Here is a 14,468-nt window from a genome sequence, read left to right as displayed (position 1 = left end):
TCCTATAATGGGCCTTCTTTTCTACTTGTGGGACTTCACCACATGTAGAAACAACTTTATACACTCTTTTCTGATCTTGAGAAGCTATATACACTTGTCTTTCAACTGTTTTACAGTTGAATACTACTTTTCAGTGAATTCTAGTGGGTTGAAACACTGTTTTCTTGTGAAGTAACTCTATTTCAAGGATTTCTGTAGTGTATAACATCCTTTCTAGACTAGAAACTTACATTTTGATGTCTTTTACACTTGTTCTCACACAATTCTATGATATTCATTAGTATTTCCTCTGAATTACTACTGATTTCTAGCTGTTTCCTATAATGGGCCTTCTGCTCTACTTGTGGGAGTTCACCACATGTAGAAACAACTTTATACAGTCTTCTGTGGACTTGCGAATCTATATAAACTTGTCTTTCAACTGTTTTACAGTTAAATACTACTTTTCCGAGCATTCTGGTGGTTTGAAACACTGGTTTCATGTGAGCTAACTCTATTTCAAGGATTTCTGCAGTGTACAACATCCTTTATAGACTAGAGACTTACATTTTGATGTCTTTTACACTTGTTCTCTATTATGTGATATTCATTAGTATTTGCTCTGAATGACTACTGATTTCTAGCTGTTTCCTATAATGGGCCTTCTTTTCTACTTGTGGGACTTCACCACATGTAGAAACAACTTTATACACTCTTCCCTGAACTTGAGAAGCTATATACAATTGTCTTTCAACTGTTTTACAGTTGAATACTACTTTTCAGTGAATTTTAGTGGGTTGAAACACTGTTTTCTTGTGAAGTAACTCTATTTCAAGGATTTCTGTAGTGTATAACATCCTTTCTAGACTAGAAACTAACATTATGATGTCTTTTACACTTGTTCTCACACAATTCTATGATATTCATTAGTATTTCCTCTGAATTACTACTGATTTCTAGCTGTTTCCTATAATGGGCCTTCTTTTCTACTTGTGGGACTTCACCACATGTAGAAACAACTTTATACAGTCTTCTGTGGACTTGCGAAGCTATATACACTTGTCTTTCAACTGTTTTACAGTTGAATACTACTTTTCAGTGAATTCTGGTGGTTTCAAACACTGGTTTCATGTGAACTAACTCTATTTCAAGTATTTCTGCAGTGTACAACATCCTTTCTAGACTAGAGACTTACATTTAGATGTCTTTTACACTTGTTCTCTCACTATTCTGTGATATTCATTAGTATTTGCTCTGAATGACTACTGATTTCTAGCTGTTTCCTATAATGGGCCTTCTTTTCTACTTGTGGGACTTCACCAAATGTAGAAACAAGTTTATACACTCTTTCTGAAATTGAGAAGCTACATACACTTGTCTTTCAACTGTTTTACAGTTGAATACTACTTTTCAGTGAATTCTAGTGGGTTGAAACACTGTTTTCTTGTGAAGTAACTCTATTTCAAGGATTTCTGTAGTGTATAACATCCTTTCTAGACTAGAAACTTACATTTTGATGTCTTTTACACTTGTTCTCTCTCTATTATGTGATATTCATTAGTATTTGCTCTGAATGACTACTGATTTCTAGCTGTTTCCTATAATGGGCCTTATTTTCTACTTGTGGGACTTCACCACATGTAGAAACAACTTTATACAGTCTTCTGTGGACTTGCGAAGCTATATACACTTGTCTTTCAACTGTTTTACAGTTGAATACTACTTTTCAGTGAATTCTGGTGGTTTCAAACACTGGTTTCATGTGAACTAACTCTATTTCAAGTATTTCTGCAGTGTACAACATCCTTTCTAGACTAGAGACTTACATTTAGATGTCTTTTACACTTGTTCTCTCACTATTCTGTGATATTCATTAGTATTTGCTTTGAATGACTACTGATTTCTAGCTGTTTCCTATAATGGGCCTTCTTTTCTACTTGTGGGACTTCACCACATGTAGAAACAAGTTTATACACTCTTTCTGAAATTGAGAAGCTACATACACTTGTCTTTCAACTGTTTTACAGTTGAATACTACTTTTCAGTGAATTCTAGTGGGTTGAAACACTGTTTTCTTGTGAAGTAACTCTATTTCAAGGATTTCTGTAGTGTATAACATCCTTTCTAGACTAGAAACTTACATTTTGATGTCTTTTACACTTGTTCTCTCTCTATTATGTGATATTCATTAGTATTTGCTCTGAATGACTACTGATTTCTAGCTGTTTCCTATAATGGGCCTTATTTTCTACTTGTGGGACTTCACCACATGTAGAAACAACTTTATACAGTCTTCTGTGGACTTGCGAAGCTATATACACTTGTCTTTCAACTGTTTTACAGTTGAATACTACTTTTCAGTGAATTCTGGTGGTTTCAAACACTGGTTTCATGTGAACTAACTCTATTTCAAGTATTTCTGCAGTGTACAACATCCTTTCTAGACTAGAGACTTACATTTAGATGTCTTTTACACTTGTTCTCTCACTATTCTGTGATATTCATTAGTATTTGCTCTGAATGACTACTGATTTCTAGCTGTTTCCTATAATGGGCCTTCTTTTCTACTTGTGGGACTTCACCAAATGTAGAAACAAGTTTATACACTCTTTCTGAAATTGAGAAGCTACATACACTTGTCTTTCAACTGTTTTACAGTTGAATACTACTTTTCAGTGAATTCTAGTGGGTTGAAACACTGTTTTCTTGTGAAGTAACTCTATTTCAAGGATTTCTGTAGTGTATAACATCCTTTCTAGACTAGAAACTTACATTTTGATGTCTTTTACACTTGTTCTCACACAATTCTATGATATTCATTAGTATTTCCTCAGAATTACTACTGATTTCTAGCTGTTTCCTATAATGGGCCTTCTGCTCTACTTGTGGGACTTCACCACATGTAGAAACAACTTTATACAGTATTCTGTGGATTTGCGAATCTATATAAACTTGTCTTTCAACTGTTTTACAGTTAAATACTACTTTTCAGTGCATTCTGGTGGTTTGAAACACTGGTTTCATGTGAACTAACTCTATTTCAAAGATTTCTGCAGTGTACAACATCCTTTCTAGACTAGAGACTTACATTTTGATGTCTTTTACTCTTGTTCTCTCTCTATTCTATGATATTCATTAGTATTTGCTCTGAATGACTACTGATTTCTAGCTGTTTCCTATAATGGGCCTTCTTTTCTACTTGTGGGACTTCACCACATGTAGAAACAACTTTATACACTCTTTTCTGATCTTGAGAAGCTATATACACTTGTCTTTCAACTGTTTTACAGTTGAATACTACTTTTCAGTGAATTCTAGTGGGTTGAAACACTGTTTTCTTGTGAAGTAACTCTATTTCAAGGATTTCTGTAGTGTATAACATCCTTTCTAGACTAGAAACTTACATTTTGATGTCTTTTACACTTGTTCTCACACAATTCTATGATATTCATTAGTATTTGCTCTGAATGACTACTGATTTCTAGCTGTTTCCTATAATGGGCCTTCTGCTCTACTTGTGGGAGTTCACCACATGTAGAAACAACTTTATACAATCTTCTGTGGACTTGCGAAGCTATATAAACTTGTCTTTCAACTGTTTTACAGTTAAATACTACTTTTCAGTGCATTCTGGTAGTTTGAAACACTGGTTTCATGTGAACTAACTCTATTTCAAGGATTTCTGCAGTGTACAACATCCTTTCTAGACTAGAGACTTACATTTTGATGTCTTTTACACTTGTTCTCACACAATTCTATGATATTCATTAGTATTTGCTCTGAATGACTACTGATTTCTAGCTGTTTCCTATAATGGGCCTTCTTTTCTACTTGTGGGACTTCACCACATGTAGAAACAACTTTATACACTCTTCCCTGAACTTGAGAAGCTATATACAATTGTCTTTCAACAGTTTTACAGTTGAATACTACTTTTCAGTGTATTTTAGTGGGTTGAAACACTGTTTTCTTGTGAAGTAACTCTATTTCAAGGATTTCTGTAGTGTATAACATCCTTTCTAGACTAGAAACTAACATTATGATGTCTTTTACACTTGTTCTCACACAATTCTATGATATTCATTAGTATTTCCTCTGAATTACTACTGATTTCTAGCTGTTTCCTATAATGGGCCTTCTTTTCTACTTGTGGGACTTCACCACATGTAGAAACAACTTTATACAGTCTTCTGTGGACTTGCGAAGCTATATACACTTGTCTTTCAACTGTTTTACAGTTGAATACTACTTTTCAGTGAATTCTGGTGGTTTCAAACACTGGTTTCATGTGAACTAACTCTATTTCAAGTATTTCTGCAGTGTACAACATCCTTTCTAGACTAGAGACTTACATTTAGATGTCTTTTACACTTGTTCTCACTATTCTGTGATATTCATTAGTATTTGCTCTGAATGACTACTGATTTCTAGCTGTTTCCTATAATGGGCCTTCTTTTCTACTTGTGGGACTTCACCACATGTAGAAACAAGTTTATACACTCTTTCTGAAATTGAGAAGCTACATACACTTGTCTTTCAACTGTTTTACAGTTGAATACTACTTTTCAGTGAATTCTAGTGGGTTGAAACACTGTTTTCTTGTGAAGTAACTCTATTTCAAGGATTTCTGTAGTGTATAACATCCTTTCTAGACTAGAAACTTACATTTTGATGTCTTTTACACTTTTTCTCTCTCTATTATGTGATATTCATTAGTATTTGCTCTGAATGACTACTGATTTCTAGCTGTTTCCTATAATGGGCCTTATTTTCTACTTGTGGGACTTCACCACATGTAGAAACAACTTTATACACTCTTCCCTGTACTTGAGAAGCTATATACACTTGTCTTTCAACTGTTTTACAGTTGAATACTACTTTTCAGTGAATTCTAGTGGGATGAAACACTGTTTTCTTGTGAAGTAACTCTATTTCAAGGATTTCTGTAGTGTATAACATCCTTTCTAGACTAGAAACTTACATTTTGATGTATTTTACTCTTGTTCTCACACAATTCTATGATATTCATTAGTATTTCCTCATAATTACTACTGATTTCTAGCTGTTTCCTATAATGGGCCTTCTGCTCTACTTGTGGGAGTTCACCACATGTAGAAATAACTTTATACAGTATTCTGTGGATTTGCGAATCTATATAAACTTGTCTTTCAACTCTTTTACAGTTAAATACTACTTTTCAGTGCATTCTGGTGGTTTGAAACACTGGTTTCATGTGAACTAACTCTATTTCAAAGATTTCTGCAGTGTACAACATCCTTTCTAGACTAGAGACTTACATTTTGATGTCTTTTACTCTTGTTCTCTCTCTATTCTATGATATTCATTAGTATTTGCTCTGAATGACTACTGATTTCTAGCTGTTTCCTATAATGGGCCTTCTTTTCTACTTGTGGGACTTCACCACATGTAGAAACAACTTTATACACTCTTTTCTGATCTTGAGAAGCTATAAGAACTTGTCTTTCAACTGTTTTACAGTTGAATACTACTTTTCAGTGAATTCTAGTGGGTTGAAACACTGTTTTCTTGTGAAGTAACTCTATTTCAAGGATTTCTGTAGTGTATAACATCCTTTCTAGACTAGAAACTTACATTTTGATGTCTTTTACACTTGTTCTCACACAATTCTATGATATTCATTAGTATTTGCTCTGAATGACTACTGATTTCTAGCTGTTTCCTATAATGGGCCTTCTGCTCTACTTGTGGGAGTTCACCACATGTAGAAACAACTTTATACAATCTTCTGTGGACTTGCGAAGCTATATAAACTTGTCTTTCAACTGTTTTACAGTTAAATACTACTTTTCAGTGCATTCTGGTAGTTTGAAACACTGGTTTCATGTGAACTAACTCTATTTCAAGGATTTCTGCAGTGTACAACATCCTTTCTAGACTAGAGACTTACATTTTGATGTCTTTTACACTTGTTCTCACACAATTCTATGATATTCATTAGTATTTGCTCTGAATGACTACTGATTTCTAGCTGTTTCCTATAATGGGCCTTCTTTTCTACTTGTGGGACTTCACCACATGTAGAAACAACTTTATACACTCTTTTCTGATCTTGAGAAGCTATATACACTTGTCTTTCAACTGTTTTACAGTTGAATACTACTTTTCAGTGAATTCTAGTGGGTTGAAACACTGTTTTCTTGTGAAGTAACTCTATTTCAAGGATTTCTGTAGTGTATAACATCCTTTCTAGACTAGAAACTTACATTTTGATGTCTTTTACACTTGTTCTCACACAATTCTATGATATTCATTAGTATTTCCTCTGAATTACTACTGATTTCTAGCTGTTTCCTATAATGGGCCTTCTGCTCTACTTGTGGGAGTTCACCACATGTAGAAACAACTTTATACAGTCTTCTGTGGACTTGCGAATCTATATAAACTTGTCTTTCAACTGTTTTACAGTTAAATACTACTTTTCCGAGCATTCTGGTGGTTTGAAACACTGGTTTCATGTGAGCTAACTCTATTTCAAGGATTTCTGCAGTGTACAACATCCTTTATAGACTAGAGACTTACATTTTGATGTCTTTTACACTTGTTCCCTATTATGTGATATTCATTAGTATTTGCTCTGAATGACTACTGATTTCTAGCTGTTTCCTATAATGGGCCTTCTTTTCTACTTGTGGGACTTCACCACATGTAGAAACAACTTTATACACTCTTCCCTGAACTTGAGAAGCTATATACAATTGTCTTTCAACAGTTTTACAGTTGAATACTACTTTTCAGTGTATTTTAGTGGGTTGAAACACTGTTTTCTTGTGAAGTAACTCTATTTCAAGGATTTCTGTAGTGTATAACATCCTTTCTAGACTAGAAACTAACATTATGATGTCTTTTACACTTGTTCTCACACAATTCTATGATATTCATTAGTATTTCCTCTGAATTACTACTGATTTCTAGCTGTTTCCTATAATGGGCCTTCTTTTCTACTTGTGGGACTTCACCACATGTAGAAACAACTTTATACAGTCTTCTGTGGACTTGCGAAGCTATATACACTTGTCTTTCAACTGTTTTACAGTTGAATACTACTTTTCAGTGAATTCTGGTGGTTTCAAACACTGGTTTCATGTGAACTAACTCTATTTCAAGTATTTCTGCAGTGTACAACATCCTTTCTAGACTAGAGACTTACATTTAGATGTCTTTTACACTTGTTCTCTCACTATTCTGTGATATTCATTAGTATTTGCTCTGAATGACTACTGATTTCTAGCTGTTTCCTATAATGGGCCTTCTTTTCTACTTGTGGGACTTCACCACATGTAGAAACAAGTTTATACACTCTTTCTGAAATTGAGAAGCTACATACACTTGTCTTTCAACTGTTTTACAGTTGAATACTACTTTTCAGTGAATTCTAGTGGGTTGAAACACTGTTTTCTTGTGAAGTAACTCTATTTCAAGGATTTCTGTAGTGTATAACATCCTTTCTAGACTAGAAACTTACATTTTGATGTCTTTTACACTTTTTCTCTCTCTATTATGTGATATTCATTAGTATTTGCTCTGAATGACTACTGATTTCTAGCTGTTTCCTATAATGGGCCTTATTTTCTACTTGTGGGACTTCACCACATGTAGAAACAACTTTATACACTCTTCCCTGTACTTGAGAAGCTATATACACTTGTCTTTCAACTGTTTTACAGTTGAATACTACTTTTCAGTGAATTCTAGTGGGATGAAACACTGTTTTCTTGTGAAGTAACTCTATTTCAAGGATTTCTGTAGTGTATAACATCCTTTCTAGACTAGAAACTTACATTTTGATGTATTTTACTCTTGTTCTCACACAATTCTATGATATTCATTAGTATTTCCTCATAATTACTACTGATTTCTAGCTGTTTCCTATAATGGGCCTTCTGCTCTACTTGTGGGAGTTCACCACATGTAGAAATAACTTTATACAGTATTCTGTGGATTTGCGAATCTATATAAACTTGTCTTTCAACTCTTTTACAGTTAAATACTACTTTTCAGTGCATTCTGGTGGTTTGAAACACTGGTTTCATGTGAACTAACTCTATTTCAAAGATTTCTGCAGTGTACAACATCCTTTCTAGACTAGAGACTTACATTTTGATGTCTTTTACTCTTGTTCTCTCTCTATTCTATGATATTCATTAGTATTTGCTCTGAATGACTACTGATTTCTAGCTGTTTCCTATAATGGGCCTTCTTTTCTACTTGTGGGACTTCACCACATGTAGAAACAACTTTATACACTCTTTTCTGATCTTGAGAAGCTATAAGAACTTGTCTTTCAACTGTTTTACAGTTGAATACTACTTTTCAGTGAATTCTAGTGGGTTGAAACACTGTTTTCTTGTGAAGTAACTCTATTTCAAGGATTTCTGTAGTGTATAACATCCTTTCTAGACTAGAAACTTACATTTTGATGTCTTTTACACTTGTTCTCACACAATTTTATGATATTCATTAGTATTTGCTCTGAATGACTACTGATTTCTAGCTGTTTCCTATAATGGGCCTTCTTTTCTACTTGTGGGACTGCACCACATGTAGAAACAACTTTATACACTCTTTTCTGATCTTGAGAAGCTATATACACTTTTCTTTCAACTGTTTTACAGTTGAATACTACTTTTCAGTGAATTCTAGTGGGTTGAAACACTGTTTTCTTGTGAAGTAACTCTATTTCAAGGATTTCTGTAGTGTATAACATCCTTTCTAGACTAGAAACTTACATTTTGATGTCTTTTACACTTGTTCTCACACAATTCTATGATATTCATTAGTATTTCCTCTGAATTACTACTGATTTCTAGCTGTTTCCTATAATGGGCCTTCTGCTCTACTTGTGGGAGTTCACCACATGTAGAAACAGCTTTATACAGTCTTCTGTGGACTTGCGAATCTATATAAACTTGTCTTTCAACTGTTTTACAGTTAAATACTACTTTTCCGAGCATTCTGGTGGTTTGAAACACTGGTTTCATGTGAGCTAACTCTATTTCAAGGATTTCTGCAGTGTACAACATCCTTTATAGACTAGAGACTTACATTTTGATGTCTTTTACACTTGTTCTCTATTATGTGATATTCATTAGTATTTGCTCTGAATGACTACTGATTTCTAGCTGTTTCCTATAATGGGCCTTCTTTTCTACTTGTGGGACTTCACCACATGTAGAAACAACTTTATACACTCTTCCCTGAACTTGAGAAGCTATATACACTTGTCTTTCAACTGTTTTACAGTTGAATACTACTTTTCAGTAAATTTTAGTGGGTTGAAACACTGTTTTCTTGTGAAGTAACTCTATTTCAAGGATTTCTGTAGTGTATAACATCCTTTCTAGACTAGAAACTTACATTTTGATGTCTTTTACTCTTGTTCTCACACAATTCTATGATATTCATGAGTATTTTCTCTGAATTACTACTGATTTCTAGCTGTTTCCTATAATGGGCCTTATTTTCTACTTGTGGTACTTCACCACATGTAGAAACAACTTTATACAGTCTTCTGTGGACTTGCGAAGCTATATACACTTGTCTTTCCACTGTTTTACTGTTGAACAATACTTTTCAGTGAATTCTAGTGGGTTGAAACACTGTTTTCTTGTGAAGTAACTCTATTTCAAGGATTTCTGTAGTGTATAACATCCTTTCTAGACAAGAAACTTACATTTTGATGTCTTTTATACTTGTTCTCACACAATTCTATGATATTCATTAGTATTTCCTCAGAATTACTACTGATTTCTAGCTGTTTCCTATAATGGGCCTTCTGCTCTACTTGTGGGACTTCACCACATGTAGAAACAACTTTATACAGTCTTCTGTGGACTTGCGAAGCTATATACACTTGTCTTTCAACTGTTTTACAGTTGAACACTACTTTTCAGTGAATTCTAGTGGGTTGAAACACTGTTTTCTTGTGAAGTAACTCTATTTCAAAGATTTCTGTAGTGTATAACATCCTTTCTAGACTAGAAACTTACATTTTGATGTCTTTTACACTTGTTCTCACACAATTCTATGATATTCATTAGTATTTCCTCTGAATTACTACTGATTTCTAGCTGTTTCCTATAATGGGCCTTCTGCTCTACTTGTGGGAGTTCACCACATGTAGAAACAACTTTATACAGTCTTCTGTGGACTTGCGAATCTATATAAACTTGTCTTTCAACTGTTTTACAGTTAAATACTACTTTTCCGAGCATTCTGGTGGTTTGAAACACTGGTTTCATGTGAGCTAACTCTATTTCAAGGATTTCTGCAGTGTACAACATCCTTTATAGACTAGAGACTTACATTTTGATGTCTTTTACACTTGTTCTCTCTCTATTATGTGATATTCATTAGTATTTGCTCTGAATGACTACTGATTTCTAGCTGTTTCCTATAATGGGCCTTATTTTCTACTTGTGGGACTTCACCACATGTAGAAACAACTTTATACAGTCTTCTGTGGACTTGCGAAGCTATATACACTTGTCTTTCAACTGTTTTACAGTTGAATACTACTTTTCAGTGAATTCTAGTGGGATGAAACACTGTTTTCTTGTGAAGTAAATCTATTTCAAGGATTTCTGTAGTGTATAACATCCTTTCTAGACTAGAAACTTACATTTTGATGTCTTTTACTCTTGTTCTCACACAATTCTATGATATTCATGAGTATTTTCTCTGAATTACTACTGATTTCTAGCTGTTTCCTATAATGGGCCTTATTTTCTACTTGTGGGACTTCACCCCATGTAGAAACAACTTTATACACTCTTCCCTGAACTTGAGAAGCTATATACACTTGTCTTTCAACTGTTTTACAGTTGAACACTACTTTTCAGTGAATTCTAGTGGGTTGAAACACTGTTTTCTTGTGAAGTAACTCTATTTCAAGGATTTCTGTAGTGTATAACATCCTTTCTAGACTAGAAACTTACATTTTTATGTCTTTTACACTTGTTCTCACACAATTCTATGATATTCATTAGTATTTCCTCATAATTACTACTGATTTCTAGCTGTTTCCTATAATGGGCCTTCTGCTCTACTTGTGGGAGTTCACCACATGTAGAAACAACTTTATACAGTCTTCTGTGGACTTGCGAATCTATATAAACTTGTCTTTCAACTGTTTTACAGCTAAATACTACTTTTCCGAGCATTCTGGTGGTTTGAAACACTGGTTTCATGTGAGCTAACTCTATTTCAAGGATTTCTGCAGTGTACAACATCCTTTATAGACTAGAGACTTACATTTTGATGTCTTTTACACTTGTTCTCTCTCTATTATGTGATATTCATTAGTATTTGCTCTGAATGACTACTGATTTCTAGCTGTTTCCTATAATGGGCCTTATTTTCTACTTGTGGGACTTCACCACATGTAGAAACAACTTTATACACTCTTCCCTGAACTTGAGAAGCTATATACACTTGTCTTTCAACTGTTTTACAGTTGAATACTACTTTTCAGTGAATTCTAGTGGGATGAAACACTGTTTTCTTGTGAAGTAACTCTATTTCAAGGATTTCTGTAGTGTATAACATCCTTTCTAGACTAGAAACTTACATTTTGATGTCTTTTACTCTTGTTCTCACACAATTCTATGATATTCATGAGTATTTTCTCGGAATGACTACTGATTTCTAGCTGTTTCCTATAATGGGCCTTCTTTTCTACTTGTGGGACTTCACCACATGTAGAAACAAGTTTATACACTCTTTCTGAAATTGAGAAGCTATATACACTTGTCTTTCAACTGTTTTACAGTTGAATACTACTTTTCAGTGAATTCTAGTGGGATGAAACACTGTTTTCTTGTGAAGTAAATCTATTTCAAGGATTTCTGTAGTGTATAACATCCTTTCTAGACTAGAAACTTACATTTTGATGTCTTTTACTCTTGTTCTCACACAATTCTATGATATTCATGAGTATTTTCTCTGAATTACTACTGATTTCTAGCTGTTTCCTATAATGGGCCTTATTTTCTACTTGTGGGACTTCACCACATGTAGAAACAAGTTTATACACTCTTTCTGAAATTGAGAAGCTATATACACTTGTCTTTCAACTGTTTTACAGTTGAATACTACTTTTCAGTGAATTCTAGTGGGTTGAAACACTGTTTTCTTGTGAAGTAACTCTATTTCAAGGATTTCTGTAGTGTATAACATCCTTTCTAGACTAGAAACTTACATTTTGATGTCTTTTACACTTGTTCTCACACAATTCTATGATATTCATTAGTATTTCCTCATAATTACTACTGATTTCTAGCTGTTTCCTATAATGGGCCTTCTGCTCTACTTGTGGGACTTCACCACATGTAGAAACAACTTTATACAGTATTCTGTGGATTTGCGAATCTATATAAACTTGTCTTTCAACTCTTTTACAGTTAAATACTACTTTTCAGTGCATTCTGGTGGTTTGAAACACTGGTTTCATGTGAACTAACTCTATTTCAAAGATTTCTGCAGTGTACAACATCCTTTCTAGACTAGAGACTTACATTTTGATGTCTTTTACACTTGTTCTCTCTCTATTATGTGATATTCATTAGTATTTGCTCTGAATGACTACTGATTTCTAGCTGTTTCCTATAATGGGCCTTATTTTCTACTTGTGGGACTTCACCACATGTAGAAACAACTTTATACACTCTTCCCTGAACTTGAGAAGCTATATACACTTGTCTTTCAACTGTTTTACAGTTGAATACTACTTTTCAGTGAATTCTAGTGGGATGAAACACTGTTTTCTTGTGAAGTAACTCTATTTCAAGGATTTCTGTAGTGTATAACATCCTTTCTAGACTAGAAACTTACATTTTGATGTCTTTTACTCTTGTTCTCACACAATTCTATGATATTCATGAGTATTTTCTCTGAATGACTACTGATTTCTAGCTGTTTCCTATAATGGGCCTTCTTTTCTACTTGTGGGACTTCACCACATGTAGAAACAAGTTTATACACTCTTTCTGAAATTGAGAAGCTACATACACTTGTCTTTCAACTGTTTTACAGTTTAATACTACTTTTCAGTGAATTCTAGTGGGTTGAAACACTGTTTTCTTGTGAAGTAACTCTATTTCAAGGATTTCTGTAGTGTATAACATCCTTTCTAGACTAGAAACTTACATTTTGATGTCTTTTACACTTGTTCTCACACAATTCTATGATATTCATTAGTATTTCCTCATAATTACTACTGATTTCTAGCTGTTTCCTATAATGGGCCTTCTGCTCTACTTGTGGGAGTTCACCACATGTAGAAACAACTTTATACAGTATTCTGTGGATTTGCGAATCTATATAAACTTGTCTTTCAACTCTTGTACAGTTAAATACTACTTTTCAGTGCATTCTGGTGGTTTGAAACACTGGTTTCATGTGAACTAACTCTATTTCAAAGATTTCTGCAGTGTACAACATCCTTTCTAGACTAGAGACTTACATTTTGATGTCTTTTACTCTTGTTCTCTCTCTATTCTATGATATTCATTAGTATTTGCTCTGAATGACTACTGATTTCTAGCTGTTTCCTATAATGGGCCTTCTTTTCTACTTGTGGGACTTCACCACATTTAGAAACAACTTTATACACTCTTTTCTGATCTTGAGAAGCTATATACACTTGTCTTTCAACTGTTTTACAGTTGAATACTACTTTTCAGTGAATTCTAGTGGGTTGAAACACTGTTTTCTTGTGAAGTAACTCTATTTCAAGGATTTCTGTAGTGTATAACATCCTTTCTAGACTAGAAACTTACATTTTGATGTCTTTTACACTTGTTCTCTCTCTATTATGTGATATTCATTAGTATTTGCTCTGAATGACTACTGATTTCTAGCTGTTTCCTATAATGGGCCTTATTTTCTACTTGTGGGACTTCACCACATGTAGAAACAACTTTATACACTCTTCCCTGAACTTGAGAAGCTATATACACTTGTCTTTCAACTGTTTTACAGTTGAATACTACTTTTCAGTGAATTCTAGTGGGATGAAACACTGTTTTCTTGTGAAGTAACTCTATTTCAAGGATTTCTGTAGTGTATAACATCCTTTCTAGACTAGAAACTTACATTTTGATGTCTTTTACTCTTGTTCTCACACAATTCTATGATATTCATGAGTATTTTCTCTGAATGACTACTGATTTCTAGCTGTTTCCTATAATGGGCCTTCTTTTCTACTTGTGGGACTTCACCACATGTAGAAACAAGTTTATACACTCTTTCTGAAATTGAGAAGCTACATACACTTGTCTTTCAACTGTTTTACAGTTTAATACTACTTTTCAGTGAATTCTAGTGGGTTGAAACACTGTTTTCTTGTGAAGTAACTCTATTTCAAGGATTTCTGTAGTGTATAACATCCTTTCTAGACTAGAAACTTACATTTTGATGTCTTTTACACTTGTTCTCACACAATTCTATGA

The sequence above is a fragment of the Cnephaeus nilssonii genome (assembly GCF_951640355.1).
Source record: "Cnephaeus nilssonii genome assembly, chromosome: 14".
Lineage (NCBI taxonomy): Eukaryota > Metazoa > Chordata > Mammalia > Chiroptera > Vespertilionidae > Cnephaeus > Cnephaeus nilssonii.
Note: the sequence above shows the minus strand (reverse complement) of the source record.